Source organism: Balaenoptera borealis (genome assembly GCF_965194805.1).
Source record: "Balaenoptera borealis genome assembly, chromosome: 7".
NCBI lineage: Eukaryota > Metazoa > Chordata > Mammalia > Artiodactyla > Balaenopteridae > Balaenoptera > Balaenoptera borealis.
This window is the reverse complement of record NC_138864.1, coordinates 1,283,582-1,307,605: the sequence shown is the minus strand read 5'-3', so window position 1 is coordinate 1,307,605 and position 24,024 is coordinate 1,283,582. Positions and strand designations below refer to the sequence as shown.

Genomic DNA, 24,024 nt, shown 5'->3' with positions numbered 1-24,024 from the left:
GTCATCACAATGCTTCAATACCCTGGTCATCAATGTTCTCCATGACCTTTGTCATCACAATGCTCTCTGTCGCTTTTCATCACAATTCTCAATGACCACTTTAATCACTATGCTCGCTGACCATTTTCATCACATGTCTCTATTGTCATTACAGTTCCCCATGGCCCCTTTCTTCACAATGCTCCATGATGCCTGTCATCACATAGCTCCATGGCTTTTGTTATCACAATGCTCCAGGACCAGTTTCATCACAATACTCCATCCCCCTTGTCATCACAGTGCACAATGAAACCTTTCATTACAATGCTCCATGACACTTGTCATCACAATACTCCATGGCCTTTATCGTCACAATGCTCCCAGGCACTTTTCATCACGATGCTCCATGAAAACTTTCATCACATTGCTCCATGACCATTGTCATCACAATAGTCCATACCCTTGTCAACACAATGCTGCATAATAGCTGTCATCACAATTCTCCATGACTGCTGTCATCACAATAATCCAGGACAATTTTCATAACAATGCTTCATGCCCCCAGTCATCACAGTGCTCCATGACACCTTTCATCACAATTCCTAGATGATCAATGTCATCACAATGCCCCATGACACCTGTCGTCACAATTCGCTATGACCCTTGTCATCACAATACTCGATGAACCGTGTCATCACTAGGTTCCAGGACACATGTCATCACAATGATCCATGACTACTTTCATCACAATGCTCCAATACACCTGTCATCACAATGATCCAAGGCCCCTGTTATCATATTGCTCCATGATCTCTTTCATCACAATGCTCCATGACCAGTGTCATTACCATGCTTCATGACGCCTGTCATCTCAATGCTCCATGGCCCCTTTCATCACAATGCTCCATGCCCTTGTCATCAAAATGCTCCAGAACTCTTGTCATCATAATGCGCCATGCCAATGTCATCAAAATGCCCCATGACACTTGTCATCACAATGCTCCATGGCCTTTGTCATCACAATGTTCCATGGCCCCTGTCATCACAGTGCTCCATGATACCTTTCATCACAATTCTATATGACCACTGTCATCACAATGCCCCATGACAGATGTCATCACAATTCGCCATGGTCCTTGTCATCACAATGCTCCATGAACCGTGTCATCACAAGGTTCCAGGACACTTGTCATCACAATGATCCATGATCACTTTCATCACAATGCTCCATCAACCCTGTCATCTCAATGCTCCATAGCATTTGTATTCACAATGCTCCATGGCCCTTTTAATAACAGTGCTCCATGACCCCTTTCATCACAATGCTCCAAGATCGCTGTCATCACAATGCCCCATGACGCCTGCCATCACAAATCTCCAAGGCCTCTCTTACCAAAAATCTCCATGACCCCTGTCATCACAAAGTTCTCTGCCCATATCATCACAATGCTCCTTGTCACCTTTAATCACAATGCTCCATGCCCTTTCATCACAGTGCTCCAGAATACTTGTCATCGCAATGTTCCTTGACCGTGTCATCACAATGCTCCATGACCCTTGTCATCACAAAGCTCCATGACCCCTGTCATCACAATGATCCATGACTCCTTTCCTCACAGTGCTCCAGTACCCTTTTCATCACAATGCTCCATGCCATTGTCAGCACAATGCTCCTTGGACCCTGTCATCAAAATGCTCCATCCCCTTTTCATCACAATGCTCCAGATAGCTTATCATTACAATGCTCCATGCCCGTGTCATCACAATGCTCCATGCCGTTGTCATCACAATGCTCCAGAACCCTTGTCATCATAATACTCCATTCCCGTGTCATTCCATTGCTCAATGACACTTGTCATCAAAATGTTCCTTGCCCTTTGTCATCACAGTGCTCCATGATACCTTTAATCAAAATTCTACATTACCACTGTCATCACAATGCAAGATGACCAATGTCATCACAATGCCCCATGACACGTGTCATCACAATACGCCTTGGCCCTTGTCATCTCAAGGCTGTATGAACCGTGTCATCACTAGGTTCCAGGACACTTGTCATCACAGTGATCCATGACCACTTTCATCACAATGCTCCATGAACTCTCTTATCTCAATGCTCCATGGCCTTTGTATTCACAATGCTCCATTGTCCCGATAATCGCGTTGCTCCATGAACACTTTCATCACAATGCTCCTTGACCACTGTCACCATAATGCCCCATGACGTCTCTCATCACTCTGCTCCAAGGCCACTCTCATTAAAATGCTCCATGATCCGTGTCAGCACAATATGCGATGACACTTGTCATCACAATGCTCCATGATCCCTGGAATCACAATGATCCCTGCCAATGTCATCACAATGCTCCATGTCTCCTGTAATCACAATGCTCCATGCCCTTGTCATCACAATGCTCCAGGTCTGTTGTCATCACCATGCTTCATGCCCGTGTCATCACAATGCTCCACGAATCTTCTCTTCACAATGATCCATGGCCCATGTTATCCCAATGCTCCATGACCCCTGTCATCACAATACTCCAAGGCCCCTCTCATCACAATGCTCCATGACACTTGTCATCACATTGCTCCATAACACCTGTCATCACAGTGTTCCCTGCCAATGTCATCACAATGCTCCATGTCCCCTATAATCAAAATACTCCATGCCTTTTTCCTCACGATGCTCCAGGATTCTTGTTATCACAATGTTCCATGACCGTGGCATCACAATGCTCCATGGCCTTTGTCATCAAAATGTTCCATGGACCCTGTCATCACAATGCTCCATGCCCTTGTCATCAAAATGCTCCAGGACACTTTTCATCATAATGGTAATGCCAATGTCATCAAAATGCCCCATGACACTTGGCATCACAATGCTCCATGGCCTTTGTCATCACAATGTTCCATGGCCCTTCTCATCACAAATCTCCATGCCCTTGTCATCAAAACGCTCCAGAACACTTTTCATCATAATGCTCCATGCCAATGTCATCAAAATGCCCCATGACACTTGTCATCAAAATGCTCCATGGCCTTTGTCATCACAATGTTCCATGGCTCTTCTCATCACAAATCTCCATGCCCTTGTCATCAAAACGCTCCAGAACTCTTTTCATCATAATGCTCCATGCCAATGTCATCAAAATGCCCCATGACACTTGTCATCAAAATGCTCCATGGCCTTTGTCATCACAATGTTCCATGGCCCCTGTCATCACAGTGCTCCATGATACCTTTCATCACAATTGTAGATGACCACTGTCATCACAATGCCCCAGGACATATGTCATCACAATTCGCCATGGTCCTTGTCATCACAGTGCTCCTTGAACCGTGTCATCACAAGGTTCCAGGACACTTGTTATCACAATGATCCATGATCACTTTCATCACAATGCTCCATGAACCATGTCATCTCAATGCTCCATAGCCTTTGTATTCACAATGCTCCATGGCCCCTGTAATCACAGTGCTCCATGACCCCTTTCATCACAATGCTCCAAGACCGCTCTCATCACAATGCCCCATGAGGCCTGCCATCACAAATCTCAAAAGGCCTCTCTTACCAAAAAGCTCCATGACCCTTTTCATCACAAAGCTCCATGACCCCTGTCACCACAATGATCCATGACTCCTTTCCTCACAATGCTCCAGTACCCTTTTCATCACAATGCTCCATGCCATTGTCAGCACAATGCTACTTGGACCATTTTATCAAAATGCTCCATCCCCTTTTTATCACAATGCTCCAGATAGCCTATCATTACAATGCTCCATGCCCGTGTCATCACAATGCTCCATGAATATTGTCTTCACAATGCTCCATGGCCCATGTCATCACAATGCTCCATGACCCCTGTCATCACAATTCTCCAAGGCCCCTCTCATCACAATGCTCCACGACACTTGTCATCACATTGCTCCATAACGCCTGTCATCACAGTGTTCCCTGCCCATGTCATCACAATGCTCCATGTCCCCTTTAATCACAATGCTCCATGCCTGTTTCCTCACAATGTTCCAGAATTCTTGTCATCCCAATGTTCCATGACCGTGGCATCACAATGCTCCATGGCCCTTGTCATCACAATGCTCCATGTCCCCTTTAATCACAATGCTCCATGTCTTTTTCCTCACGATGCTCCAGAATTCTTGTCATCACAAAGTTCCATGACCGTGGCATCACAATGCTCCATGGCCTTTGTCATCACAATGTTCCATGGGCCCTCTCATCACAAAGCTCCATGCCCTTGTCATCAAAATGCTCCAGAACTCTTGTCATCATAATGCTCCATGCCAATGTCATCAAAATTCCCCATGACACTTGTCATCACAAGGCTCCATGGCCTTTGTCATCACAATGTTCCATGGCCCCTCTCATCACAAATCTCCATGCCCTTGTCATCAAAATGCTGCAGAACATAGTCAGCATAATGTTCCATGCCAATGTCATCAAAATGCCCCATGACACTTGTCATCACAATGCTCAATGGCCTTTGTCATCACAATGTTCCATGGCCCCTGACATCACAGTGCTCCATGATACCTTTCATCACAATTCTATATGACCGCTCTCATCACAATTCCACATGACACCTGTCATCACAATGCTCCATGAACCATGTCATCACAATGTTCATGGACAATAGTCATCACAATGATCCATGACAACTTACATCACAATGCTCCTTGACCCCTGTCATTCCATTGCTCCATGGCCTATGCATTCACAATGCTCCATGGCTCCTGTAATCACATTGCTCCATGATCCCTTTCATCACAATGCTCCAAGACCGCTGTCATCACAATGCCCCATGACGCCTATCATCATAATGCTCCAAGGCCCCTCTCATCACAATTCTCCATGATCCCTGTCATCACAATGTTCCATGACACTAGTCATCACAGTGCTCCATGACCCCTGTCATCACAATATTCACTGCCCATGTAATCACAATGATCCTGGTCCCCTGTAATCACAATGCTCCATACCCTTATCATCACAATGCTCCAGAACTCTTGTCATCATAATGCTCCATTCCCGTGTCATCACAGTGCTCCATGACCACTTTCATCACAATGCTCCTTGACCCCTGTCATCACAATGCTCTATGACCACTGTCATCACAATGCCACATGACACCTGTCATCACAATGCTCTATAGCCCCTGTCAGCACAATGTTCCATGACAGGTATCATCACAATGATCCATGACTGCTGTCATCACAATGTTCCCTGCCCTTGTCATTCTCAATGCTCCCTGGCCCCTGTCATCACAATGCTCCATGCTCATATCATCACAATGCTCCATTACCCATGTCATCGTAGTGATCCATGACCCCTTTCATCACAATGCTCCATGACCCCAGTCATCACAATGCTCCATAGCTCTTGTCATCACAATGCTCCATTAGCCCTGTCATCACAATGTTCCATGACTCTTGTCATCAAAATGCCTCATGATCCATTTAATCACAATGCTCCATGACTCCTTTCATCACATCCTCCATGATACTTGTCATTACACTGCCCCATGACCTTTTTCAGAACAATGCTCCATGCTACCAGTCATCACAATGCTCCATGACCATTGTCGTCACAATGCTCCATGCCCCTTTCAACACAATGCTCCATGACAACTGTCATCACAATGCTCCATGGCCTTTGTCATCACAATTATACATGGCCCCTGTGATCACAGTGCTCCATGACCCCTTTCATCACAATGCCCCATGACCCTGTCATCACAATGCTCCATGGCCCCTGTCATTACAATGCTCCATGACCACTGTCATCACAATGTACCATGATCGCTGTAATCACAATGACTCATGACACCTTTCCTCAGAAGGCTCCAGTACGCCTGTCATCACAATGCTCCAATGACCGTCTCATCACAATGCTCCATGATCCCTGTCAGCACAACGTTCCATGACAATTGTCATCACAATGCTCCATGACACCTGTCATCACAATGTTGCCTGCCCATGTCATCAAAATGCTCCATGTCCCCTGTAATCACAATGTTCCATTACACCTGTCTTCACAATGTTCCCTGCCCATGTCATCACAATGCTCCATTACCAATGTAATCAAAATGTTCGCCTGCACTTGTCATCAAAATGCTCCATGGCCCCTTTAATCACAATGCTCCATGAACCCTGTCATCACAATGTTCCATGACACTTGTCATCACAATGCTCCATGACCCCTGTAATCACTATGCTCCATGCCCATGTCATCACAATGCTGCATGACCCCTGTCATCACAATGCTGCATGATCCCTGTCATCACAATGCTCCAAGCCCATATCATCACAATGCTCCATTACCCATGTCATCGTAGTGATCCATGACCCCTTTCATCACAATGCTGCATGACATCTGTCATCACAATGCTCCGTGGTCTTTCTCATCACAATGCTACTTTATCCCTGTCATCACAATGTTCCATGACTCTTGTCATCAAAATACCTCATGATCCTTTTAATCACAATGCTCCATGACTCCTTTCATCACATGCTCCATGATACTTGTCATTACACTGCCCCATGACATTTTTCAGAACAATGCTCCATGATACCAGTCATCACAATGCTCCATGACCATTGTCGTCACAATGCTCCATGCCCCTTTCAACACAATGCTCCATGACAACTGTCATCACAATGCTCCATGGCCTTTGTCATCACAATTATACATGGCCCCTGTCATCACAGTGCTCCATGACCCCTGTCATCACAATGCTCCATGGCCCCTGTCATTACAATGCTCCATGACCATTGTCATCACAATGTTCCATGATCGCTGTAATCACAATGACCCATGACACCTATCCTCAGAAGGCTCCAGTACGCCTGTCATCACAATGCTCCAATGCCCGTCTCATCACAATGCTCCATGATCCCTGTCAGCACAACGTTACATGACAATAGTCATCACAATGCTCCATGACACCTGTCATCACAATGTTGCCTGCCCATGTCATCAAAATGCTCCATGTCCCCTGTAATCACAAGTTTCCATTACACCTGTCATCACAATGTTCCCTGCCCATGTCATCACAATGCTCCATTACAAATGTAATCAAAACGTTCACCTGCCCTTGTCATCAAAATGCTCCATGGCCCCTTTAATCACAATGCCCCATGAAACATGTCATCACAATGTTCCATGACACTTGTCATCACAATGCTCCATGACCCCTGTAATCACTATGCTCCATGCCCATGTCATCACAATGCTGCATGACCCCTGTCATCACAATGCTGCATGATCCCTGTCATCACAATGCTCCAAGCCCATATCATCACAATGCTCCATTACCCATGTCATCGTAGTGATCCATGACCCCTTTCATCACAATGCTCCATGACACCTGTCATCACAATGCTCCGTGGTCTTTCTCATCACAATGCTCCTTTATCCCTGTCATCACAATGTTCCATGACTCTTGTCATCAAAATACCTCATGATCCTTTTAATCACAATGCTCCATGACTCCTTTCATCATATACTCCATGATACTTGTCATTACACTGCCCCATGACCTTTTTCAGTACAATGCTCCATGATACCCGTCATCACAATGCTCCATGACCACTTTCATCACAAGGCCACATGACACCTGTCATCACAATGCTCTATGGCCCCTGTCAGCACAATGTTCCATGACAGATATCATCACAATGATACATGACGGCTGTCATCACAATGTTCCCTCCCTTTGTCATCTCAATGCTCCCTGGCCCCTGTAATCAAAATGCTCCATACCCTTGTCATCGCAATGCTCCAGATAACTTCTCATCATAATGCTCCATGCCCGTGTCATCACAATGCTCCATGACCACTTTCATCAAATTGCTCCATGTTGCCTGTCATCACAATGCTCCATGGCCTTTGTCATCAAAATTCTACATGGCCCCTGTAATAACAGTGCTTCAGGACAACATTTATCACAATGCTCCATGACCACTCTCATCACACTGCCAGATAAGACCTTTCATGACAATGCTAAATGGCCCTTGTCATCACAATATTCTATGACTTCTGTCATCACAATGCTCCATGCCCCTGTCATCACAAGTCCCCATCACCCCTGTTATTACAATGCTCCATGACACCTGTCATCACAATGTTGCCTTCCCATGTCATCAAAATGCTCCATGTCCCCTGTAATCACAATGTTCCATTACACCTGTCTTCACAATGTTCCCTGCCCAGGTCATCACAATGCTCCATTACAAATGTAATCAAAAGGTTCGCCTGCCCTTGTCATCAAAATGCTCCATGGCCCCTTTAATCACAATGCTCCATGAAACATGTCATCACAATGTTCCATGACACTTGTCATCACAATGCTCCATGACCCCTGTAATCACAATGCTCCATGCCCTAGTCATCACAATGCTCCAGAACTCCTGTCATCGTAATGATGAATGCCCGTGACATCACAAAGCTCCATGATACTTGTCATCACAATGTTCCATGGCCTTGTCATCACAATACTCCATGGACCCTGTCATCAAAGTGCTCCATGATACCTTTCATCACAATTCTAGATGACCACTGTCATCACAATGCCCCAAGACACGTGTCATCAAAATTCGCCATGGCCCTTTTCATCACAATTCTCCTTGACTCCTGTCATCACAATCCTCCATAGCATATGCATTCGCAATGCTTCATGGTCCCTGTAATCACATTGCTCCATGATCCTTTTCATCACAATGCTCTATGACCACTGTCATCACAATGCCACATTATACCTGTCATCACAATGCTCCATGGCCCCTGTCATCACAAAGTTCTATGACAGATGTCATCACTATCCTCCATGGTACCTGGAATCACAATGCTCCATACCCTTGTCAACACAATGCTCCAGAACTCTTGTCATCATAATGCTCGATGGCCGTCTCTTCCCCATTCTCCATGACATTTTTCATCAAATTGCTCCATGGCCTTTGTCATCACAATGCTCCATGGCCCCTGTTATCACAGTGCTCCATGTTACCTTTCATCACAATTCTAGATGACCACTGTCATCACAATGCCCCATGACCCCTGTCATCACAATTCGCCATGGCCCTTGTCATCACAATGCTCCATGACCCCTGTCATCACAATATTCACTGCCGATGTAATCACAAATCTCCTGGTCCCCTGTAATCACAATGCTCCATACCCTTGTCATCACAATGCTCCAGAACTCTTGTCATCATAATGCTCCATACCCATGTCATCACAATGCTCCATGACCACTTTCATCACAATGCTCCTTGACCCCTGTCATCGCAATGCTCCATGGCCTATGTATTCACAATGCTCCATGGCCCCTCTAATCACATTGCTCCATGATCCTTTTCATCACAATGCTCTATGACCACTGTCATTACAAGGCCACATGACACCTGTCATCACAATGCTCTATGGCCCCTGTCAGCACAATGTTCCATGACAGATATCATCACAATGATCCATGACCGCTGTCATCACAATGTTCCCTGCCTTTGTCATCTCAATGCTCCCTGGCCCCTGTAATCACAATGCTCCATACCCTTTTCATCGCAATGCTCCAGATCACTTCTCATCATAATGCTCCATGCCCGTGTCATCACAATGCTCCATGGCCCCTGTCATCACAGTGCTCCGTGATACCTTTCATCATAATGATAGATGACCACTGTCATCACAATGCTCCAGGACACCTGTCATCAGAATTGGCCATGGCCCTTGTCATCACAATGCTCCAGGACACTTGTCTTCACAATGTTCCATGGCGCATTCCAACACAATGCTCCATGACCACTTTCATCAAATTGCTCCATGATGGCTGTCATCCCAATGCTCCATGGCCTTTGTCATCAAAATTCTACATGGCCCCTGTAATAACAGTGCTTCAGGACAACATTTATCACAATGCTCCATGACCACTCTCATCACAATGCCAGATAAGACCTTTCATGACAATGCTCCATGGCCCTTGTCATCACAATATTCTATGACTTCTGTCATCACAATGCTCCATGCCCCTGTCATCACAAATCCCCATCACCCCTGTTATTACAATGCTCCATGACCCCTGTCATCACAATGCTCCGAAACCCTTGTCATCACAATATTCCATGATTCGTGTAATCACGATGATCCATGAACCATTTCTGTACAATGCTCCAGTACCCCTTTCATTAAAATGCTCCATGGCACATGTCATCACAATGCTCCAACAACCCTTCCATCACAATAATCCATGACCCGTTTCCTCACAATTCTCCAGGACCGCTTTGATCACAATGCTCCATTCACTTGTCATCTCAATGCTTCATGGCCCCTGTCATCACAATGATCCATGCCCTTGTCATCAAAATGCTCCAGAACATTGGTCATCACTATGCTCCATGCCCATGTCATCACAATGCTGCATGACCCCTGTCATTACCATGTTGCATGAACCCTGTCATCACAATGCTCCAAGCCCATATCATCACAATGCTCCATTACCCATGTCATCGTAGTGATCCATGACCCCTTTCATCACAATGCTCCATGACACCTGTCATCACAATGCTCCGTGGTCTTTCACATCACAATGCTCCTTTATCCCTGTCATCACAATGTTCCATGACTCTTGTCATCAAAATACCTCATGATCCTTTTAATCACTATGCTTCATGACTCCTTTCATCACATGCTCCATGATACTTATCATTACACTGCCCCATGACGTTTTTCAGAACAATGCTCCATGATACCAGTCATCACAATGCTCCATGACCATTGTCGTCACAATGCTCCATGCCCCTTTCAACACAATGCTATATGACAACTGTCATCACAATGCTCCATGGCCTTTGTCATCACAATTATACATTGCCCCTTTCATCACAGTGCTCCATGACCCCTTTCATCACAATGCTCCATGACATCTCTCATCACAATGCCCCATGACCCCTGTCATCACAATGCTCCATGGCCCCTGTCATTACAATGCTCCATGACCACTGTCATCACAATGATCCATGATCGCTGTAATCACAATGACCCATGACACCTATCCTCAGTAGGCTCCAGTACGCCTGTCATCACAATGCTCCAATGCCCGTCTCATCACAATGCTCCATGATCCCTGTCAGCACAACGTTACATGACAATAGTCATCACAATGCTCTATGACACCTGTCATCACAATGTTGCCTGCCCATGTCATCAAAATGCTCCATGTCCCCTGTAATCACAAGGTTCCATTACACCTGTCATCACAATGTTCCCTGCCCATGTCATCACAATGCTCCATTACCAATGTAATCAAAAGGTTCGCCTGCCCTTGTCATCAAAATGCTCCATGGCCCCTTTAATCACAATGCTCCATGAAACATGTCATCACAATGTTCCATGACACTTGTCATCACAATGCTCCATGACCCCTGTAATCACTATGCTCCATGCCCATGTCATCACAATGCTGCATGACCCCTGTCATCACAATGCTGCATGATCCCTGTCATCACAATGCTCCAAGCCCATATCATCACAATGCTCCATTACCCATGTCATTGTAGTGATCCATGACCCCTTTCATCACAATGCTGCATGACATCTGTCATCACAATGCTCCGTGGTCTTTCTCATCACAATGCTACTTTATCCCTGTCATCACAATGTTCCATGACTCTTGTCATCAAAATACCTCATGATCCTTTTAATCACAATGCTCCAAGACTCCTTTCATCACATGCTCCATGATACTTGTCATTACACTGCCCCATGACATTTTTCAGAACAATGCTCCATGATACCAGTCATCACAATGCTCCATGACCATTGTCGTCACAATGCTCCATGCCCCTTTCAACACAATGCTCCATGACAACTGTCATCACAATGCTCCATGGCCCCTGTCATTACAATGCTCCATGACCACTGTCATCACAATGTTCCATGATCGCTGTAATCACAATGACCCATGACACCGTTCCCCAGAAGGCTCCAGTACGCCTGTCATCACAATGCTCCAATGCCCGTCTCATCACAATGCTCCATGATCCCTGTCAGCACAACGTTCCATGACAATTGTCATCACAATGCTCCATGACACCTGTCATCACAGTGTTGCCTGCCCATGTCATCAAAATGCTCCATGTCCCCTGTAATCACAAGGTTCCATTACACCTGTCATCACAATGTTCCCTGCCCATGTCATCACAATGCTACATTACAAATGTAATCAAAAGGTTCGCCTGCCCTTGTCATCAAAATGCTCCATGGCCCCTTTAATCACAATGCTCCATGAAACATGTCATCACAATGTTCCATGACACTTGTCATCACAATGCTCCATGACCCCTGTAATCACAATGCTCCATGCCCTAGTCATCACAATGCTCCAGAACTCCTGTCATCGTAATGATGAATGCCCGTGACATCACAAAGCTCCATGATACTTGTCATCACAATGTTCCATGGCCTTGTCATCACAATACTCCATGGACCCTGTCATCAAAGTGCTCCATGATACCTTTCATCACAATTCTAGATGACCACTGTCATCACAATGCCCCAAGACACATGTCATCAAAATTCGCCATTGCCCTTTTCATCACAATTCTCCTTGACTCCTGTCATCACAATCCTCCATAGCATATGCATTCGCAATGCTTCATGGTCCCTGTAATCACATTGCTCCATGATCCTTTTCATCACAATGCTCTATGACCACTGTCATCACAATGCCACATTATACCTGTCATCACAATGCTCCATGGCCCCTGTCATCACAAAGTTCTATGACAGATGTCATCACTATCCTCCATGGTCCCTGGAATCACAATGCTCCATACCCTTGTCAACACAATGCTCCAGAACTCTTGTCATCATAATGCTCGATGGCCGTCTCTTCCCCATTCTCCATGACATTTTTCATCAAATTGCTCCATGGCCTTTGTCATCACAATGCTCCATGGCCCCTGTTATCACAGTGCTCCATGTTACCTTTCATCACAATTCTAGATGACCACTGTCATCACAATGCCCCATGACCCCTGTCATCACAATTCGCCATGGCCCTTGTCATCACAATGCTCCATGACCCCTGTCATCACAATATTCACTGCCGATGTAATCACAAATCTCCTGGTCCCCTGTAATCACAATGCTCCATACCCTTGTCATCACAATGCTCCAGAACTCTTGTCATCATAATGCTCCATACCCATGTCATCACAATGCTCCATGACCACTTTCATCACAATGCTCCTTGACCCCTGTCATCGCAATGCTCCATGGCCTATGTATTCACAATGCTCCATGGCCCCTCTAATCACATTGCTCCATGATCCTTTTCATCACAATGCTCTATGACCACTGTCATTACAAGGCCACATGACACCTGTCATCACAATGCTCTATGGCCCCTGTCAGCACAATGTTCCATGACAGATATCATCACAATGATCCATGACCGCTGTCATCACAATGTTCCCTGCCTTTGTCATCTCAATGCTCCCTGGCCCCTGTAATCACAATGCTCCATACCCTTTTCATCGCAATGCTCCAGATCACTTCTCATCATAATGCTCCATGCCCGTGTCATCACAATGCTCCATGGCCCCTGTCATCACAGTGCTCCGTGATACCTTTCATCATAATGATAGATGACCACTGTCATCACAATGCTCCAGGACACCTGTCATCAGAATTGGCCATGGCCCTTGTCATCACAATGCTCCAGGACACTTGTCTTCACAATGTTCCATGGCGCATTCCATCACAATGCTCCATGACCACTTTCATCAAATTGCTCCATGATGCCTGTCATCCCAATGCTCCATGGCCTTTGTCATCAAAATTCTACGTGGCCCCTGTAATAACAGTGCTTCAGGACAACATTTATCACAATGCTCCATGACCACTCTCATCACAATGCCAGATAAGACCTTTCATGACAATGCTAAATGGCCCTTGTCATCACAATATTCTATGACTTCTGTCATCACAATGCTCCATGCCCCTGTCATCACAAGTCCCCATCACCCCTGTTATTACAATGCTCCATGACCCCTGTCATCACCATGCTCCGAAACCCTTGTCATCACAATATTCCATGATCCGTGTAATCACGATGATCCATGAACCATTTCTGTACAATGCTCCAGTACCCCTTTCATTAAAATGCTCCATGGCACATGTCATCACAATGCTCCAAGAACCCTTCCATCACAATAATCCATGACCCGTTTCCTCACAATTCTCCAGGACCGCTTTGATCACAATGCTCCATTCCCTTGTCATCTCAATGCTTCATGGCCCCTGTAATCACAATGATGCATGCCCTTGTCATCAAAATGCTCCAGAAGTCTTGTCATCACTATGCTCCATGCCCATGTCATCACAATGCTGCATGACCCCTGTCATCACCATGCTGCATGAACCCTGTCATCACAATGCTCCAAGCCCATATCATCACAATGCTCCATTACCCATGTCATCGTAGTGATCCATGACCCCTTTCATCACAATGCTCCATGACACCTGTCATCACAATGCTCCGTGATCTTTCTCATCACAATGCTCCTTTATCCCTGTCATCACAATGTTCCATGACTCTTGTCATCAAAATACCTCATGATCCTTTTAATCACAATGCTCCATGACTCCTTTCATCACATGCTCCATGATACTTATCATTACACTGCCCCATGACGTTTTTCAGAACAATGCTCCATGATACCAGTCATCACAATGCTCCATGACCATTGTCGTCACAATGCTCCATGCCCCTTTCAACACAATGCTCCATGACAACTGTCATCACAATGCTCCATGGCCTTTGTCATCACAATTATACATGGCCCCTTTCATCACAGTGCTCCATGACCCCTTTCATCACAATGCTCCATGACAACTCTCATCACAATGCCCCATGACCCCTGTCATCACAATGCTCCATGGCCCCTTTCATTACAATGCTCCATGACCACTGTCATCACAATGTTCCATCATCGCTGTAATCACAATGACCCATGACACCTATCCTCAGAAGGCTCCAGTACGCCTGTCATCACAATGCTCCAATGCCCGTCTCATCACAATGCTCCATGATCCCTGTCAGCACAACGTTACATGACAATAGTCATCACAATGCTCCATGACACCTGTCATCACAATGTTGCCTGCCCATGTCATCAAAATGCTCCATGTCCCCTGTAATCACAAGGTTCCATTACACCTGTCATCACAATGTTCCCTGCCCATGTCATCACAATGCTCCATTACAAATGTAATCAAAAAGTTCGCCTGCCCTTGTCATCAATATGCTCCATGGCCCCTTTAATCACAATGCTCCATGAAACATGTCATCACAATGTTCCATGACACTTGTCATCACAATGCTCCATGACCCCTGTAATCACTATGCTCCATGCCCATGTCATCACAATGCTGCATGACCCCTGTTATCACAATGCTGCATGATCCCTGTCATCACAATGCTCCAAGCCCATATCATCACAATGCTCCATTACCCATGTCATCGTAGTGATCCATGACCCCTTTCATCACAATGCTCCATGCCACCTGTCATCACAATGCTCCGTGGTCTTTCTCATCACAATGCTCCTTTATCCCTGTCATCACAATGTTCCATGACTCTTGTCATCAAAATACCTCATGATCCTTTTAATCACAATGCTCCATGACTCCTTTCATCATATACTCCATGATACTTGTCATTACACAGCCCCATGACCTTTTTCAGTACAATGCTCCATGATACCAGTCATCACAATGCTCCATGACCACTTTCATCACAAGGCCACATGACACCTGTCATCACAATGCTCTATGGCCCCTGTCAGCACAATGTTCCATGACAGATATCATCACAATGATACATGACGGCTGTCATCACAATGTTCCCTCCCTTTGTCATCTCAATGCTCCCTGGCCCTTGTAATCAAAATGCTCCATACCCTTGTCATCGCAATGCTCCAGATAACTTCTCATCATAATGCTCCATGCCCGTGTCATCACAATGCTCCATGACCACTTTCATCAAATTGCTCCATGTTGCCTGTCATAACAATGCTCCATGGCCTTTGTCATCAAAATTCTACATGGCCCCTGTAATAACAGTGCTTCAGGACAACATTTATCACAATGCTCCATGACCACTCTCATCACACTGCCAGATAAGACCTTTCATGACAATGCTAAACGGCCCTTGTCATCACAATATTCTATGACTTCTGTTATCACAATTCTCCATGCCCCTGTCATCACAAGTCCCCATCACCCCTGTTATTACAATGCTCCATGACCCCTGTCATCACCATGCTCCGAAACCCTTGTCATCACAATATTCCATGATCCGTGTAATCACGATGATCCATGAACCATTTCTGTACAATGCTCCAGTACCCCTTTCATTAAAATGCTCCATGGCACATGTCATCACAATGCTCCAAGAACCGTTCCATCACAATAATCCATGACCCGTTTCCTCACAATACTCCAGGACCGCTTTGATCACAATGCTCCATTCCCTTGTCATCTCAATGCTTCATGGCCCCTGTAATCACAATGATGCATGCCCTTGTCATCAAAATGCTCCAGAAGTCTTGTCATCACTATGCTCCATGCCCATGTCATCACAATGCTGCATGACCCCTGTCATCACCATGCTGCATGACCCCTGTCATCACAATGCTCCAAGTCCATATCATCACAATGCTCCATTACCCATGTCATCGTAGTGATCCATGACCCCTTTCATCACAATGCTCCATGACACCTGTCATCACAATGCTCCGTGATCTTTCTCATCACAATGCTCCTTTATCCCTGTCATCACAATGTTCCATGACTCTTGTCATCAAAATACCTCATGATTCTTTTAATCACAATGCTCCATGACTCCTTTCATCACATGCTCCATGATACTTATCATTACACTGCCCCATGACGTTTTTCAGAACAATGCTCCATGATACCAGTCATCACAATGCTCCATGACCATTGTCGTCACAATGCTCCATGCCCCTTTCAACACAATGCTCCATGACAACTGTCATCACAATGCTCCATGGCCTTTGTCATCACAATTATACATGGCCCCTTTCATCACAGTGCTCCATGACCCCTTTCATCACAATGTTCCATGACAACTCTCATCACAATGCCCCATGACCCCTGTCATCACAATGCTCCATGGCCCCTTTCATTACAATGCTCCATGACCACTGTCATCACAATGTTCCATGATCGCTGTAATCACAATGACCCATGACACCTATCCTCAGAAGGCTCCAGTACGCCTGTCATCACAATGCTCCAATGCCCGTCTCATCACAATGCTCCATGATCCCTGTCAGCACAACGTTACATGACAATAGTCATCACAATGCTCCATGACACCTGTCATCACAATGTTGCCTGCCCATGTCATCAAAATGCTCCATGTCCCCTGTAATCACAAGGTTCCATTACACCTGTCATCACAATGTTCCCTGCCCATGTCATCACAATGCTCCATTACCAATGTAATCAAAAAGTTCGCCTGCCCTTGTCATCAAAATGCTCCATGGCCCCTTTAATCACAATGCTCCATGAAACATGTCATCACAATGTTCCATGACACTTGTCATCACAATGCTCCATGACCCCTGTAATCACTATGCTCCATGCCCATGTCATCACAATGCTGCATGACCCCTGTCATCACAATGCTGCATGATCCCTGTCATCACAATGCTCCAAGCCCATATCATCACAATGCTCCATTACCCATGTCATCGTAGTGATCCATGACCCCTTTCATCACAATGCTCCATGCCACCTGTCATCACAATGCTCCGTGGTCTTTCTCATCACAATGCTCCTTTATCCCTGTCATCACAATGTTCCATGACTCTTGTCATCAAAATACCTCATGATCCTTTTAATCACAATGCTCCATGACTCCTTTCATCATATACTCCATGATACTTGTCATTACACTGCCCCATGACCTTTTTCAGTACAATGCTCCATGATACCAGTCATCACAATGCTCCATGACCACTTTCATCACAAGGCCACATGACACCTGTCATCACAATGCTCTATGGCCCCTGTCAGCACAATGTTCCATGACAAATATCATCACAATGATACATGACGGCTGTCATCACAATGTTCCCTCCCTTTGTCATCTCAATGCTCCCTGGCCCCTGTAATCAAAATGCTCCATACCCTTGTCATCGCAATGCTCCAGATAACTTCTCATCATAATGCTCCATGCCCGTGTCATCACAATGCTCCATGACCACTTTCATCAAATTGCTCCATGTTGCCTGTCATCACAATGCTCCATGGCCTTTGTCATCAAAATTCTACATGGCCCCTGTAATAACAGTGCTTCAGGACAACATTTATCACAATGCTCCATGACCACTCTCATCACACTGCCAGATAAGACCTTTCATGACAATGCTAAACGGCCCTTGTCATCACAATATTCTATGACTTCTGTCATCACAATGCTCCATGCCCCTGTCATCACAAGTCCCCATCACCCCTGTTATTACAATGCTCCATGATCCCTGTCATCACAATGCTCCAAAAACCTTGTCATCACAATATTCCATGATCCGTGTAATCACGATGATCCATGAACCATTTTTGTACAATGCTCCAGTACCCCTTTCATTAAAATGCTCCATGGCACATGTCATCACAATGCTCCAACAACCCTTCCATCACAATAATCCATGACCCTTTTCCTCACAATTCTCCAGGACCGCTTTGATCACAATGCTCCATTCCCTTGTCATCTCAATGCTTCATGGCCCCTGTCATCACAATGATCCATGCCCTTGTCATCAAAATGCTCCAGAACTCTTGTCATCACTATGCTCCATGCCCATGTCACCACAATGCTGCATGACCCCTATCATCACAATGCTGCATGACCCCTGTCATCACAATGCTCCAAGCCCATATCATCACAATGCTCCATTACCCATGTCATCGTAGTGATCCATGACCCCTTTCATCACAATGCTGCATGACATCTGTCATCACAATGCTCCGTGGTCTTTTTCATCACAATGCTACTTTATCCCTGTCATCACAATGTTCCATGACTCTTGTCATCAAAATACCTCATGATCCTTTTAATCACAATGCTCCATGACTCCTTTCATCACATGCTCCATGATTCTTGTCATTACACTGCCCCATGACCTTTTTCAGAACAATGCTCCATGATACCAGTCATCACAATGCTCCATGACCATTGTCGTCACAATGCTCCATGCCCCTTTCAACACAATGCTCCATGACAACTCTCATCACAATGCTCCATGGCCTTTGTCATCACAATTATACATGGCCCCTATCATCACAGTGCTCCATGACCCCTGTCATCACAATGCTCCATGGCCCCTGTCATTACAATGCTCCATGACCACTGTCATCACAATGTTCCATGATCGCTGTAATCACAATGACCCATGACACCTATCCTCAGAAGGCTCCAGTACGCCTGTCATCACAATGCTCCAATGCTCGTCTCATCACAATGCTCCATGATCCCTGTTAGCACAACGTTACATGACAATAGTCATCACAATGCTCCATGACACCTGTCATCACAATGTTGCCTCCCCATGTCATCAAAATGCTCCATGTCCCCTGTAATCACAAGTTTCCATTACACCTGTCATCACAATGTTCCCTGCCCATGTCATCACAATGCTCCATTACAAATGTAATCAAAAGGTTCGCCTGCCCTTGTCATCAAAATGCTCCATGGCCCCTTTAATCACAATGCTCCATGAAACATGTCATCACAATGTTCCATGACACTTGTCATCACAATGCTCCATGACGCCTGTAATCACTATGCTCCATGCCCATGTCATCACAATGCTGCATGACCCCTGTCATCACAATGCTGCATGATCCCTGTCATCACAATGCTCCAAGCCCATATCATCACAATGCTCCGTGGTCTTTCTCATCACAATGCTCCTTTATCCCTGTCATCACAATGTTCCATGACTCTTGTCATCAAAATACCTCATGATCCTTTTAATCACAATGCTCCATGACTCCTTTCATCAAATACTCCATGATACTTGTCATTACACTGCCCCATGACCTTTTTCAGTACAATGCTCCATGATACCAGTCATCACAATGCTCCATGACCACTTTCATCACAAGGCCACATGACACCTGTCATCACAATGCTCTATGGCCCCTGTCAGCACAATGTTCCATGACAGATATCATTACAATGATACATGACGGCTGTCATCACAATGTTCCCTACCTTTGTCATCTCAATGCTCCCTGGCCCCTGTAATCAAAATGCTCCATACCCTTGTCATCGCAATGCTCCAGATAACTTCTCATCATAATGCTCCATGCCCGTGTCATCACAATGCTCCATGACCACTTTCATCAAATTGCTCCATGTTGCCTGTCATCACAATGCTCCATGGCCTTTGTCATCAAAATTCTACATGGCCCTGTAATAACAGTGCTTCAGGACAACATTTATCACAATGCTCCATGACCACTCTCATCACACTGCCAGATAAGACCTTTCATGACAATGCTAAATGGCCCTTGTCATCACAATATTCTATGACTTCTGTCATCACAATGCTCCATGCCCCTTTCATCACAAGTCCCCATCACCCCTGTTATTACAATGCTCCATGACCCCTGTCATCACAATGCTCCAAAAACCTTGTCATCACAATATTCCATGATCCGTGTAATCACGATGATCCATGAACCATTTCTGTACAATGCTCCAATACCCCTTTCATTAAAATGCTCCATGGCACATGTCATCACAATGCTCCAACAACCCTTCCATCACAATAATCCATGACCCGTTTCCTCACAATTCTCCAGGACCGCTTTCATCAAAATGCTCCATTCCCTTGTCATCTCAATGCTTCATGGCCCCTGTCATCACAATGATCCATGCCCTTGTCATCAAAATGCTCCAGAACTCTTGTCATCACTATGCTCCATGCCCATGTCACCACAATGCTGCATGACCCCTATCATCACAATGCTGCATGACCCCTGTCATCACAATGCTCCGAGCCCATATCATCACAATGCTCCATTACCCATGTCATCGTAGTGATCCATGACCCCTTTCATCACAATGCTGCATGACATCTGTCATCACAATGCTCCGTGGTCTTTCTCATCACAATGCTACTTTATCCCTGTCATCACAATGTTCCATGACTCTTGTCATCAAAATACCTCATGATCCTTTTAATCACAATGCTCCATGACTCCTTTCATCACATGCTCCATGATACTTGTCATTACACTGCCCCATGACCTTTTTCAGAACAATGCTCCATGATACCAGTCATCACAATGCTCCATGACCATTGTCGTCACAATGCTCCATACCCCTTTCAACACAATGCTCCATGACAACTGTCATCACAATGCTCCATGGCCTTTTTCATCACAATTATACATGGCCCCTATCATCAAAGTGCTCCATGACCCCTGTCATCACACTGCTCCATGGCCCCTGTCATTACAATGCTCCATGACCACTGTCATCACAATGTTCCATGATCGCTGTAATCACAATGACCCATGACACCTATCCTCAGAAGGCTCCAGTACGCCTGTCATCACAATGCTCCAATGCCCGTCTCATCACAATGCTCCATGATCCCTGTCAGCACAACGTTACATGACAATAGTCATCAAAATGCTCCATGACACCTGTCATCACAATGTTGCCTGCCCATGTCATCAAAATGCTCCATGTCCCCTGTAATCACAAGTTTCCATTACACCTGTCATCACAATGTTCCCTGCCCATGTCATCACAATGCTCCATTACAAATGTAATCAAAAGGTTCACCTGCACTTGTCATCAAAATGCTCCATGGCCCCTTTAATCACAATGCTCCATGAAACATGTCATCACAATGTTCCATGACACTTGTCATCACAATGCTTCATGACCCCTGTAATCACTATGCTCCATGCCCATGTCATCACAATGCTGCATGACCCCTGTCATCACAATGCTGCATGATCCCTGTCATCACAATGCTCCAAGCCCATATCATCACAATGCTCCGTGGTCTTTCTCATCACAATGCTCCTTTATCCCTGTCATCACAATGTTCCATGACTCTTGTCATCAAAATACCTCATGATCCTTTTAATCACAATGCTCCATGACTCCTTTCATCATATACTCTATGATACTTGTCTTTACACTGCCCCATGACCTTTTTCAGTACAATGCTCCATGATACCAGTCATCACAATGCTCCATGACCACTTTCATCACAAGGCCACATGACACCTGTCATCACAATGCTCTATGGCCCCTGTCAGCACAATGTTCCATGACAGATATCACCACAATGATACATGATGGCTGTCATCACAATGTTCCCTACCTTTGTCATCTCAATGCTCCCTGGCCCCTGTAATCAAAATGCTCCATACCCTTGTCATCGCAATGCTCCAGATAACTTCTCATCATAATGCTCCATGCCCGTGTCATGACAATGCTCTATAACCACTTTCATCACAATGCTCCTTGACCCCTGTCATCGCAATGCTCCATGGCCTTTGTCATCAAAATTCTACATGGCCCCTGTAATAACAGTGCTTCATGACAAATTTTATCACAATGCTCCATGACCACTCTCATCACAATGCAGTTAAGACCTTTCATGACAATGCTCCATGGCCCTTGTCATCACAATATTCTATGACTTCTGTCATCACAATGCTCCATGCCCCTGTCATCACAATGCCCCATCAACCCTGCTATTACAATGCTCTATGACCCCGGTCATCACAATGCTCCAAAACTCTTTTCATCACAATATTCCATGATCCGTGTAATCACGATGATCCATGAACCATTTCTGTACAATGCTCCAGTACCCCTTTCATTAAAATGCTCCATGGCACATGTCATCACAATGCTCCAACAACCCTTCCATCACAATAATCCATGACCCGTTTCCTCACAATTCTCCAGGAACGCTTTCATCACAATGCTCCATTCCCTTGTCATCTCAATGCTTCATGGCCCCTGTGATCACAATGATCCATGCCTTGTCATCAAAATGCTCCAGAACTCTTGTCATCACTATGCTCCATGACCATGTCATCACAATGCTGCATGACCCCTGTCATCACAATGCTGCGTGACCCCTGTCATCACAGTGCTACATGCCCGAATCATCACAATGCTCCATTACCCATGTCATCGTAGTGATCCATGTCCCATTTCATCACAATGCTCCATGACACCTGTCATCACAATGCTCCGTGGTCTTTGTCATCACAGTGCTCCATGACCACTGTCATCACCATGTCCCATGTCCCCAGTCATCACAATGCTCCATAGCCCTTGTCATCACAATGCTCCATTATCCCTGTCATCACAATGTTCCATGGCTCTTGTCATCAAAATGTCTCATGATCCTTTTAATCACAATGCTCCATGATTCCTTTCATCACATGCTTCATGATACTTGTCATTACACTGCCCCATGACCTTTTTCAGAACAATGCTCCATGATACCAGTCATCACAATGCTCCATGACCATTGTCGTCACAATGCTCCATGACCACTCTCATCACAATGCCCCATGACACCTGTCATCACAATGCTCCTTGGCCTTTGTCATCACAATTAATACATGGCCCCTGTAATCACAGTGCTCCATGACCCCTTTCATCACAATGCTCCATGACCACTCTCATCACAAAGCCCCATGACCCCTGTATTCACAGTGCTCCATGACCACTCTCATCACAATGCCCCATGACCCCTGTCATCACAATGCTCCATGGCCTTTGTCATCACAATTATACATGTCTTCTGTAATCACAGTGCTCCATGACCCCTTTCATCACAATGCTACATGACCACTCTCATCAGAATGCCCCATGACCCCTGTCATCACAATGCTCCATGGCCCCTGTCATTACAATGATCCATGACCACTGTCATCACAATGTTCCATGA

General features: G+C 45.3%; 1 long non-coding RNA gene across 1 annotated transcript in view; it reads right to left on the bottom strand.

Moving 5' to 3' along the window:
• The window catches only part of LOC309632187, a 115,560-nt gene extending 92,305 nt beyond the window's left edge, over nt 1-23,255 (bottom strand). The window contains exon 1 of the long non-coding RNA XR_014246781.1: nt 23,128-23,255. This is a non-coding gene — a long non-coding RNA (uncharacterized lncRNA). The remainder of the gene's footprint in view (nt 1-23,127) is intronic.
• Between the last annotated feature and the right edge of the window lie 769 nt (nt 23,256-24,024).